Consider the following 10,913-nt stretch of genomic DNA (forward strand, 5'->3'; position numbering starts at 1 on the left):
TCTGAACCTAAAACAGCCTTTGGGGTGATGCCTTCTGCTTTGGTTTTCGAATACACGTCAAATCATTGTTGAAGCCTGCACGTTTCAGGTTCAGGGCTTTGCCAAGGAGCTTGAAAACCTAGGACTAAAAACCCTAGGAAGATCCAAGTCACATCAGGAAAACATTCTCCTAAGCAGAATTCATGTCTCCTGCAACTGCAAGGGGATCTGTTTTTCTTTCCAGAAAGATTGGGAAATGATCTGCCTGGGGAGAAGAGCTGGCAGTCACCAGGGGTTTTCCCCAGCTAGGTCCTGGAGGAGAAGAAGCAGGGTATCAGGATATCTTTCTTACACTTTAAGAGATAGCTGACTGCCCTTCCTGGTTTGCCAAGAGCCAGATCCCAGCCTCCACCTAAGCTGACATGTTACTTAATCACTGCCTATTCTCATCTGAAAATGTGACCTCTGAGGGCAAAGGAGCAGTTACTACTATTATTTTGCTACAGCATTATTGTTTTTTGTTTGTTACAGTTTCAGCCTATGGAAAATCAACACTAATGAAAGGTTACTTTGTGACTGGCTTTCTATGCAATGTATCTGATGAGCACTGAACGCTGTACCAGGCAATTTGCTATCACTAGACTTTGTTTCTTAAATATGTTTTAAAGCAAGTTCTTTCACCTTTGTTTGATAGATGACGAAAATGAAGGTCAGAGAACTTAAATAATTTCATCGTGGGTGCATAGTGGGCAATCCCTTCCCTGGGCCGTAACCTACCCACTCTTAGTAGGAAATGGCGCCAGTCATCGCTGCCTTGTGAATGAAGATACTGCTGGCTGTTGGACAGAAGGCTGGAGAGAAGGCTGGGCTGGTGCACAGCCTGTGGGCAAGGTGGCACTGAAGTGTCTCCTCTATAGCTCTAACTTTCTACATCATTGCAAAAGAGAGTTGGGCTGGTCTAAGTGCCTTTGCCCATTGCATCTTGTCTCATGGCTTCCTTATTTGTGAAATAGAAATACATAGCTTGCCTTGCCCTGGAAATTCGGAGGATGAAAGAGATTTTTTAAGTGTGTTCTAGTCATCAATTGTCACCTAGCAATCCACCGAAGCAAAGCTTAGAGCAGTAACTATATTTTGCTTTTATAATGAGTCCGGGATTTGGTAAGTCTCAGGAAGGGGTGTTTTACTTAGGATCTCTCATTAAGTTGGTGAGAGAAAAGTTTTCTTAATAACCTGTAGCCCAGGTTAGACTTGAACCCTAAACTCCACCTGCCTCAGCCTCCTAAGGAAGTCCTAGGGTATGCATGAGTTACCCTGCCCAGCTGCTCTGGTCCTAAATGTCAGTTTTTCTGTCCTCAGACATTCAAAGAAATTTTACCTCGTGAAACAAATTCAACAAGATATACAAACAGAAAAACTGATGTCAGATGAAATAATACTGGAAGGAAGAAAAGCTAATTTCTTAAAGATACAATTGATGTCTCAATGGGCCACACTACAGCTTCCACGGTAAGATTCTTCCTTTCTGCTTTATTTTTGTTTCTGTGCTTGTTTTGTTTCTTTGTTTTGTTTGGTTTGGGGTGTTTCTTTTAAATTGGGTTGTTTTCTTGAGAGGGCTGGGGGGAGGGGTTTGCAAGAGCAGAAGGAGGGTACCAGGGGACAGGGAAAGAAGTGGGGTCGAAATCCATGATGGCAAAATCCATAAATAGTCAATCAAAGTAAAATAAAAAAATTTAAAAAGACAAAACCGACACTAGTAAGCACGCTCATAATAGTTCATAAACACTATCTTATAAGCATGTCAAAAGGGAGCTAAAAGAAATAGAAAAGTCTTTTGCAAAAAGCATTCAAATATGGCTGGAAAAACTTTAAAATAAATATAAATGCAAAAATACATCTCTAAAAGAGCAAAGAGAAAAAGGGGAGAGAGACAAATGAATTCCGGTGCACGTGCTATGACTTATAGTAGCTGTGAACAAGTGTGGGGGGGGGCCCCAGAGAAAGAATTGAAATGCTACATACACCAACACCAAAGGCAAGTGCTTCCTCAGAAGTAAGTTCCTTATGATCCAGAATAATACATTTTCACAAATCATTTATATTCCTGTGAAATTTCACACGAAGAATAAATAAAGACCCTGACCATGTTTAGAGAAGGAAAAGATGTGTGAAAAAGCAGGAGTCAGCACTCTCTCTAGCAACGACAGAGAAACCAGGCAGTGCCTTCTAAATAGGAATTCTGATCATTCAAGTCTTGGCAAAATCCATAAACAGAAGAGGAAAAGTCCCTCTCTGTCAGAGATTCTTTACCCTCCCAAGGATGGTGAGTGTTGGACCAGAACATAAGGACGTCAGATCAAATTCTCCAGCACTTGCTTCCTGTCTGCTGATCCAAAGAGGGTACAGGCTTGTGGAAGAACAGGAAAGAAAACCAAAGACAGGGTTTTCTTTCTCCATGCAGGAGCAATGTGTCTAGAACTTTCAGGCAGAGAGTGAAACCTGGAGAGTTCTACACAGATGGGCCACGGTCCCAGGTAAGCACAAACAAGAATATGGAGCTCAGAGGAACTGAGAGACGGGTAATGGCTCCCTCCTGCCCTCTGCCTGTGCATGCACAAATTTCCTGCATCCCAGCGCTCACAGCACCACATGCAATCCAGCACGCATCACGTCAAAGATCGTTAGCTTAGGAAGATGGCATTTACAGAGGAACGCGATGTTTAGATTATAGTGGAGTCCAGGAAGTAGAGTGTCCTCTGCAGGCTGGAAAGCGTGGTGGAGTTTCCAGACCGCGATGGGGTGGAATCGATATGTAATCAATGATGGAGGAAGGTCATTGGCTAATAAAGGAACTGCCTTGGCCCATTTTATTGGTTAGAACACAGGTAGGTGGAGTAAACAGAACAGAACGCTGGGAGGAAGAGGAAGTGAGCTCAGACTTCACAGCTCTCCTCTCCGGAGCAGACGCTTCAGAGAGAGACGCCATGCCCCAGCTCCCACCCAGGATGGACTTAGGCTAGAATCTTCCCGGTAAGACCGGTGCTCACAGATTATTAGAGATGGGTTGATCGGGATATCAGAATTAGCCAGTAAGGGCTAGTGCTAAAGGGCCAAGCAGTGATTAAAAGAATACAGTGTCCATGTAATTATTTTGGGGCATAAGCTAGCCGAGCAGGCGGCTGGGGTGTTGGGGACGCAGCCCCGCCGCCGCTCCTATTACAACAAATCAATAGTGTTTGAACTATTTGGTGAAGATTTTCTCTTCTGGTTTTTAAGGACTTGCCTGATGGAACTTCAGTTCCTTTAGAGGTCACAGGACAGAGTTCGTGACCGAAATCCAGAAAGGACCTAAAAACTTGCCTGCCTCGCAACATAATCTTGAGATCTCAGCGAGGCGAAAACAACGGAGTAGAAAGTGCAGCAGAAAACCTAAGTTCCTGAAGACTGTTCTTTGCTAACCCGAATGCTGCTTCCTGGATTATCTTTGTGGTGTTTGATGTCTCAAAAAACATGCAGAGTTCTATTTTGTAGCCCAAAGCCACACGGTCCTCTCCAACACCTTCAACTCTAAGCACCTATGCCTGTTCCAAGTTGCATTTCTTTTTCTTTTTTTTTCTTTTCTCTTATTATTTTTTAAGAACAGAGAACATCTCCAGTGCTGGGGCATCTCCAGACTGCACCTTCACCCTCTCCTTTGGTGCAACTTCTGTTTAGAGTTCACTGGATCCTGTGGATGGTTGACACCACAGGATGATGGGAATCCACTGTCACGCAGGCCAATCTCAAGGTCGCTTTTTCAATACTAAAGGACTCATCTCGCCATCGGCTGTCACCTCCTTTCCCTGAAACTACCCAAGTACTAATCACCTTCTTGATTATTAATGACCTAGGACTCATCAAGTCTCCAGACGCATTACTAAATTTGTCCAAATTAAGGCGGTTGCCCTCGTTCGACAGACCCTACGAGGCCAGAGCTAGCTGGAGTCAAAGTAAAATATCAATTCCACATTCTCATAAATATTCACAGTCTCCTATGTTCTTCCACAGTTCATCTTACTAATGTCAGCCTTCATAATTTATCGACCATGTAAAAATATTTTAGCATGGAAAGCGGAGAGAATGAGTGAGGATAAATCACACAGGGCTCTCGCATGGGCCGCGGTGCTGTTCGGAAGACCTTGCTTCTAATTTTGCATCCAAGTGCCAGTGGAGACAAATTGGTCAGCAGTCCATCCTGGGAGCAATTCAAAAGCTCTTGCTCACATACTCCAAGGACGCTGCAGTGCTGCCAAAGGCAGCCAGCGCATATTTGGTGACCTCAGGAAAATATAATACTTTAGAAAGGCTTCAGACCCTAAAATTCATCATCTAATTTCCTCTATCTTCTTTCCACGGGGTAGAAACATCTGTCAACACATGTGCCTTTGGCCTTATTATTCTTCCTAATGTGGTTATTGAGGTCGACTCTCTCTTCCCTGACAGAGGAAAGTTATTCAGAAACATATGCAGGCCCCACGGGGGTAGCACAAAATATGCAAGGGTTAAAGTCATCACTTGCCCCCACCCAGCCCTCACCCAGCCCCCACGAATCTACCTAGAGGGCAAACTATAGATGGTTTGAAGCAACATGACTTTTCCCCATAATCCTATATATTAGGAATTAACATCTTATAAGTTCACTTTATTTATTTATTTCTCTCACAGAACAACATATGTTACGCTTCCATTTGAAAGCAATCTAGAAAAGGGGCCTGCATGTGAATGCAATCGGCTGGGAGCCCGCATTTTCCCCAGACAACAATGTGAGTGAAACACATGTTTTTCCATCCAAGCTAGAAGATGGAAAATCGTGCGTTATTTTTGAGGCTTGCTTTCGTGGCATGCCATTTACAATCGATGCATATTTCTTCATGCACACTTTCACAAACGTCAATGCTGATGCACCCGCGGGGTCTGACAGGTTCAACCCCTCAGCACCTGGAGAGGCTGCCCTCACGTACCTCTCCAATTGGCTCCAGAGGATTCTAATTCTTTCTGATGAGTGACAAGTGAGAGACAGAACTTGCTATCTTTGTTTCCTACTGTAGGGGTTAAGTTTTGCTTTAAAGGTTTTATCTCTAATTCTGTGTCTACTGTGTGTGTAAGTTCATAGGTGAGATCCAGAGACCTGATAGGGGAATCAGATGATCCCCTGGAGCTGGAATCACAGGCAGTCATGAGCCACCTGACTTGGGTGCTGGGAACCGAACTCAGGTCATTGGTGAGGGCAGTAGGTGTTCTTAATGGCTCAGTCATCCAGCCAGCCACAGATAGGATTTTTGCATAATTACTCTTGGTCTTCGTAGACCACAAGTAGTTGCTTTACTCACTGTGATTCCACAGGGGCTTCTGTTATCAAAACCCCAAGAAGGAAAGAAGAACCACTCGGTATGCCTATTTGCAGGGCAGAGGTCAACCTGCCACAAACTAGTAATGCTGGATACAGGTAGTACTTAGCCACAAATAAATCATAAGAGATTCTCTTTTTGCCAGAACCCCCCCCACACACACACCCTGCATCACCTTGTCTTTAGGAGGGGAAATACAGCTTTTCTAAAAATTCTGTTAAAAAAATGGGTGGGGATTATGGGCCATATTTTACATGGTGGAGAGTAAGGTTACCAGGAAGTCAGTCAGGCCCTGGTTAGAAATGAGAAAGGACAAGCCCCACGAGGAATCTGCTCAGTCTGGGGGCGGGGGGCTGGGGCCGGCAATGGACACATGCGGAGAGGCATTCCTCAGTCTTTGGAGAATGGTCACACAAGCTGGCTGCAGGCATCTAAAGGCAAGCAGAGCTTGAGATGCGCAGGGCAACAACCCACGGACCTCAGGAAAGAGGGAACTTGAAGCACGATGCCCGAGGCAAGAGCTCAGCGTTTACAAAGTGCTAACTTTTGAAATCAAGGGCAAGATGTATTCTGTAATGTGCCCTTGGAATCGATGTGCCTTTATGGAGCTCTTTCCAATTATCGTTTCTCGTGCCATGCGCTAACAGAGATGTGATCTTTCTAAATGGCACAGCTTACACACGCACATGGAGGGAGATGATGAGGGTCATATCTGAGCTGTAGTCTCAGAAGTAAGGTCTCTCTATATATAAAATCTGCCCATTTCTATTCACTCTCAGCCTCGTGTTAGAGGGTCACAGCGAGCTTGGTCTCACGGCCAGAATTAAGCACAGCACACATAAACTAGGGAAGCACATGGAACTGTCATCTCTCTGCCCATGTGCAGTGAGAGGGGACGAAGGAAAGTCAGAGCACAGAGTGAAGCTGGCGGTGCGCTAGTGTGTCAAGTCATGAAAATCCATTTTAATCCTTCACATATATTCCCAATAGAAAAAGCATCTCGTCGTTCATTTCTGAAATGGTTGCTCGTGAAAATTATCAAGGCTGAGGAGATGGATGGGTGAGTAAAGCTGGTGAGACAGCAGCCATCTGTAGCCTTCCTGCCCCCATAGTGAGATGGGAGAATCCCCCAAAGCTTGAGGGAGTCCGCCTGGCATTCAGAGTGCAAAACAAGAGACCCTATCAAACATGGCAGCAGGTGATGGAGTGGTACCCAGATGTCTTCTGACCATCACACGTGCCCAGTGGCACACGATACGCATGCATACATGTGAGCGTGTACACACATTGTGCTCTTACCCGCATTGCACACGCTCAAAGAAAATAAAAAGAAAAAATGGGCCTGTTGATGATTATTTTAAAAAATTAAAAGGACAAGAAGCTGGGAGGGTGAGGGAGTGCAGGGTGAATCTAGAAGGAGTTAGGAGCAGGAGGGGCTGGGTGAATATAGTTAACATACACCGCATGCATGCATCAAAGTCTTTTAAAACCAGCAAAAGTATGGCTATTTTCAATTGCAAAAAGAAAATGGAAAATGTGTAGCAACCAAAAGACCAACTACATGATTCAGATCTTTGCTGGAATGAGTAACGCGTGATTTACCTGCAGATATGTTAAATATGAATACTCACACTTAAACAGAATTACCACGACACACAGTGTGTCTCTCCACAGCTCCTCATGGGCAGTCAGGGAGGCCTTCAGCTCGGGAGGACAGGGTTTCTAGCTGGTGCCTGAGGAAGTCTGCTATAGCATCACCCGTCCCCGTGTTCAGTAGCTTGGACTCGGTATCACGGCCTGAGTTCTTGTCTCATCCGTGTTTTCTGTTTGGCCCATACGTCAAGGAAGCCATGTTCAGAGTGTCCGAGAATGTTCTGTTGTTCTGTTTCTGACTTCGTGCTTGAGCAACAGGAAGAGCAGCCATGAAATCGGGGAGTTTGCTCCTCAGGCTCATCCTGGAGCCATCTGAATTTATGAAACCCACTTTCTAGACAGCAGGAATGGGGTCTTGGAAAGGTCTAAGAAATTTGTCCAGTGCACACACAGTGACACAGCTAGCACACAGTTCTAGCGCTAACCCATTGCTCTTTCTGCAGCACACACTTCTAGCGCTAACCCATTGCTCTTTCTGCAGCACACACTTCTAGCGCTAACCCATTGCTCTTTCTGCAGCACACAGTTCTAGAGCTAACCCATTGCTCTTTCTGCAGCACACAGTTCTAGCGCTAACCCATTGCTCTTTCTGCAGCACACAGTTCTAGAGCTAACCCATTGCTCTTTCTGCAGCACACAGTTCTAGAGCTAACCCATTGCTCTTTCTGCAGCACACAGTTCTAGCGCTAACCCATTGCTCTTTCTGCAGCACACAGTTCTAGAGCTAACCCATTGCTCTTTCTGCAACACACAGTTCTAGAGCTAACCCATTGCTCTTTCTGCAACACACAGTGGCCGTGGGGAGCCCAAGACTACTAACAGACATACCAACCAGGATCACAACCCCACTCCCTGCTCAGCCCCTATCTGCTGCAGAGGCAAGCAGATGTTAAGCAAAATCTCCACCATTAGGGGCTCAGGAACCATCCCTTTATGGACCCCAAACCCCGCAACTGAGGAGCTGTTGACACCCCTGGGGATCCCCACCAAGTTCCTGAACTAAGGAGGTGGCTGGGTCTGAAGAAGGCAGATAATCGCTCAATGGAAGAGGAAGAGGTCACAATCCAGAAAGTGAGCCGGCTGTGTGAGCAATTCTGGCAGAAGCACCGTGGCCATGGCACTGGGAGGTTCATGCTCTTCACATTGGAATAAAAAGTTAAAATAAACAGATTGTCTGGAACGCTTCCAGTGCCCCCTCTCTGCCCGCGCTCCAGCTCCCAGGGCTTACAACGCAGCGCTCTCGGTCCCGAATGTGATTTCCCGGTTAAGTGCTTGCAGAGACCAGGTGAGGTATGTGTTGCAGGGCCAGGCTGTGATTGTGTCTCCCGAGCACCAGGAACGACATGATGATATTGGTTACTGCAACTCCATGGGGAAATCAGGCTCTTTCTGAAAACATTTCAGTCATTTCCAAAGGAGAACCAGCCTCCCACAGAAACCCAGCCCGGCACAAGAAGGGAACCCCCCCCCCGGGGTCCAGTCACAGGCATCACGAATGAAGAGCAGTTGGGAAGAATCCTAAGAATGGGGTGGATGATGAAGGTCACGTGAGGAATTTTTTTTAATGTTTCAATGTTTTGTTTTATTTTAAGTGATGTAAATTATAATGTTTGAAGTGGGGGTTAATTCCACAAAAAAAGAGAGGAATTCATAATGAACAAAAAAAGAGTTATGAGGCTGTAACAGGAGTCAGTTTAGATCCATAGTGTCATCATGGTGTGACCACATTCACCTCCTCCAGCTCAGAGCTGGAGGTCCCAGAAGCTATTTCATACTCTGGTGTAATGGCATAAAAAAGAATAGGAAGGAAGGAAGGAAGGAAGGAAGGAAGGAAGGAAGGAAGGAAGGAAGGAAGGAAGGAAGGAAGGAAGGAAAGAAGGAAAGAAGGAAAGAGAGAGAGAGAAGGAAAGAAAGCCACACTACAACACAAGAAAGAATTAAGTCTCGAATGACCGGCTCCATCCTGTCCACTCTCTCTACCCTAAAATGGCACAAAAGAAATAGCTGATCTCACCCTAAAGACGACTCTTGGTGTAAAACAGCTAACTGAAGGATGTGGATAGGAACAGGGCATGGAGATCTGTTTCAAAATATCCCCTTCACTTAGGTGTGCCCATGCTCCCCAGCAGTTAGGATTAGGACACCAAGGCTCGATGCTCAGGAAGCCATGGTTTCATCTGTGGACTCCACACAGATTTACAAAGGACCCACACATTCCCAGCTTTCCCTTACAGCCTGATGTCACTGGAGAGTCTCCTTCCCAACCCACATCTACGCTGGAATGGGATTTCTTCTTTACCTCTGACATGGCAACTCCTTCAAGTTGAAGCATCCTTGGCCTGGAGCTCTGCCATGATCTTTGTCAATTCTCGCATCCCCAACACAACATTAAAAGTCACTAAATTTTGAAAGCAGCGATGTTGCAAAATAGTTTAAAACTAACAGTTTCACAATGTTCATTTATGCTTGGAATTCCAGGCCACACCAAGTTTGTGGCCACCACGTTGATGTTCTTGCCATCCTGCAGAGCTGACAGTGTCAGTTAGGTGCCTGACTGTAGGGTCTGAATGTACCCTGATCGGATCAGGCTGAAGCAGCTCGTATTGGCTAAAGAGTATGCATGGGGTCAACCTGATACTGGGCTGCTGCTCTGAAGCAAGTGTTACCGTTTCCTGTCATCCGGGTGAGACGGACAGCAGTCCCCACCTTCTTGTTCACCTTTTGGTTAACGGAGCCACCACACCCTGTCCTGCTGTTCACATTTGTATGAAGCTGGACTTCTCCCATCTTATAGCCAACTGCAAAGCTGTTCTGGGCCACTCGGGATTTCGAGGTTTCAAACTTCATCTGGTAGCCAGCCAACCCTTAGAGCCCAGCACCAGTGGACCCAGAGATGTCAAAGTTCACATACAGCCCAGGTTGATATGTTACCTCTTGTGCCATGTCTTGATTTTAGTATTTCCCTCCAGGGTTAGGCCAGAAGGATGACTCAAAGGTCAGCTTCGGTCCACATGCACTCTGGTCCTCCAGTGACCTCAGAGCCCACGGTGCTGTCTGTACACATCAGGCCATACTCAGCTCACTATACTCGGTCTCCAGGCTCACTTTGGTGGGTTCTGTGCTGGCTGAGCCTGAGCTGATAAATTCCAATCCATTCTCAGCCTTTATTTCCAAATCAAGTTTTATTAAGCCAAATCCATAGCCCTTGTTGAAGACATCCCTGGCGGACTTGCCAAGAGCCTCATGTGTGGGAGGCCTAGCTGTCTTCTCAGCTGCAGTGATGGGGGGACCAGAGGCAGTAATGGTAGAGGCTGCAGTGAAAAGGATGGGCATGCCATAGATAATCTCAACACCAACGTGACAAAACACTGCCTTGCCCTTAGTAGCCCATTACATCGAAGCTACAGAGAATATCTGTAAAAATGTTGGGATCCATTTGTATCTTTCCATAGTTAAGTTTGTGCAGAAAGTATTTCCACATTGCCAGGCCATTGAGAGTCCGCCCTGCTCTCTGTCCCGGGCTTTCACTGTATCCTCGCAATTGCTCCCAAATTGCTTGCAAAGTATTTTGGAAGTGATAGTTGAAATTCACTCAGCATTTCCTCTGTACTATGTGAGCATTTTATGATGTAACTTAATCTATCACAAAGTTTATGACCATTTTTCCTATCTTATCAGCATCTATTGGAATAATAGAGTGGTGATTGATTTAAAAGTTACCATGTCATTGCAGATCCCCTGGGACAAGCATTGTTCTAAATTTCCATCCACGGACCAACTCTATGAAACATGGACTACCGTTCTGCACACGGCACAGTTGGCAAACGGTGCTTCTGCTGTTTGCCTCAGATGACACAGTTAACAGAGGTCAAAACTTAATCAGTTGATTCTCGG

General features: G+C 45.7%; 1 pseudogene; it reads right to left on the reverse strand.

The window, feature by feature from the left end:
• Positions 1 to 9,479: 9,479 nt before the first annotated feature.
• Positions 9,480 to 10,264, reverse strand: LOC142853793 (non-selective voltage-gated ion channel VDAC1-like; annotated as a pseudogene).
• Between the last annotated feature and the right edge of the window lie 649 nt (positions 10,265 to 10,913).

Source organism: Microtus pennsylvanicus, chromosome 7, assembly GCF_037038515.1.
Source record: "Microtus pennsylvanicus isolate mMicPen1 chromosome 7, mMicPen1.hap1, whole genome shotgun sequence".
Lineage (NCBI taxonomy): Eukaryota > Metazoa > Chordata > Mammalia > Rodentia > Cricetidae > Microtus > Microtus pennsylvanicus.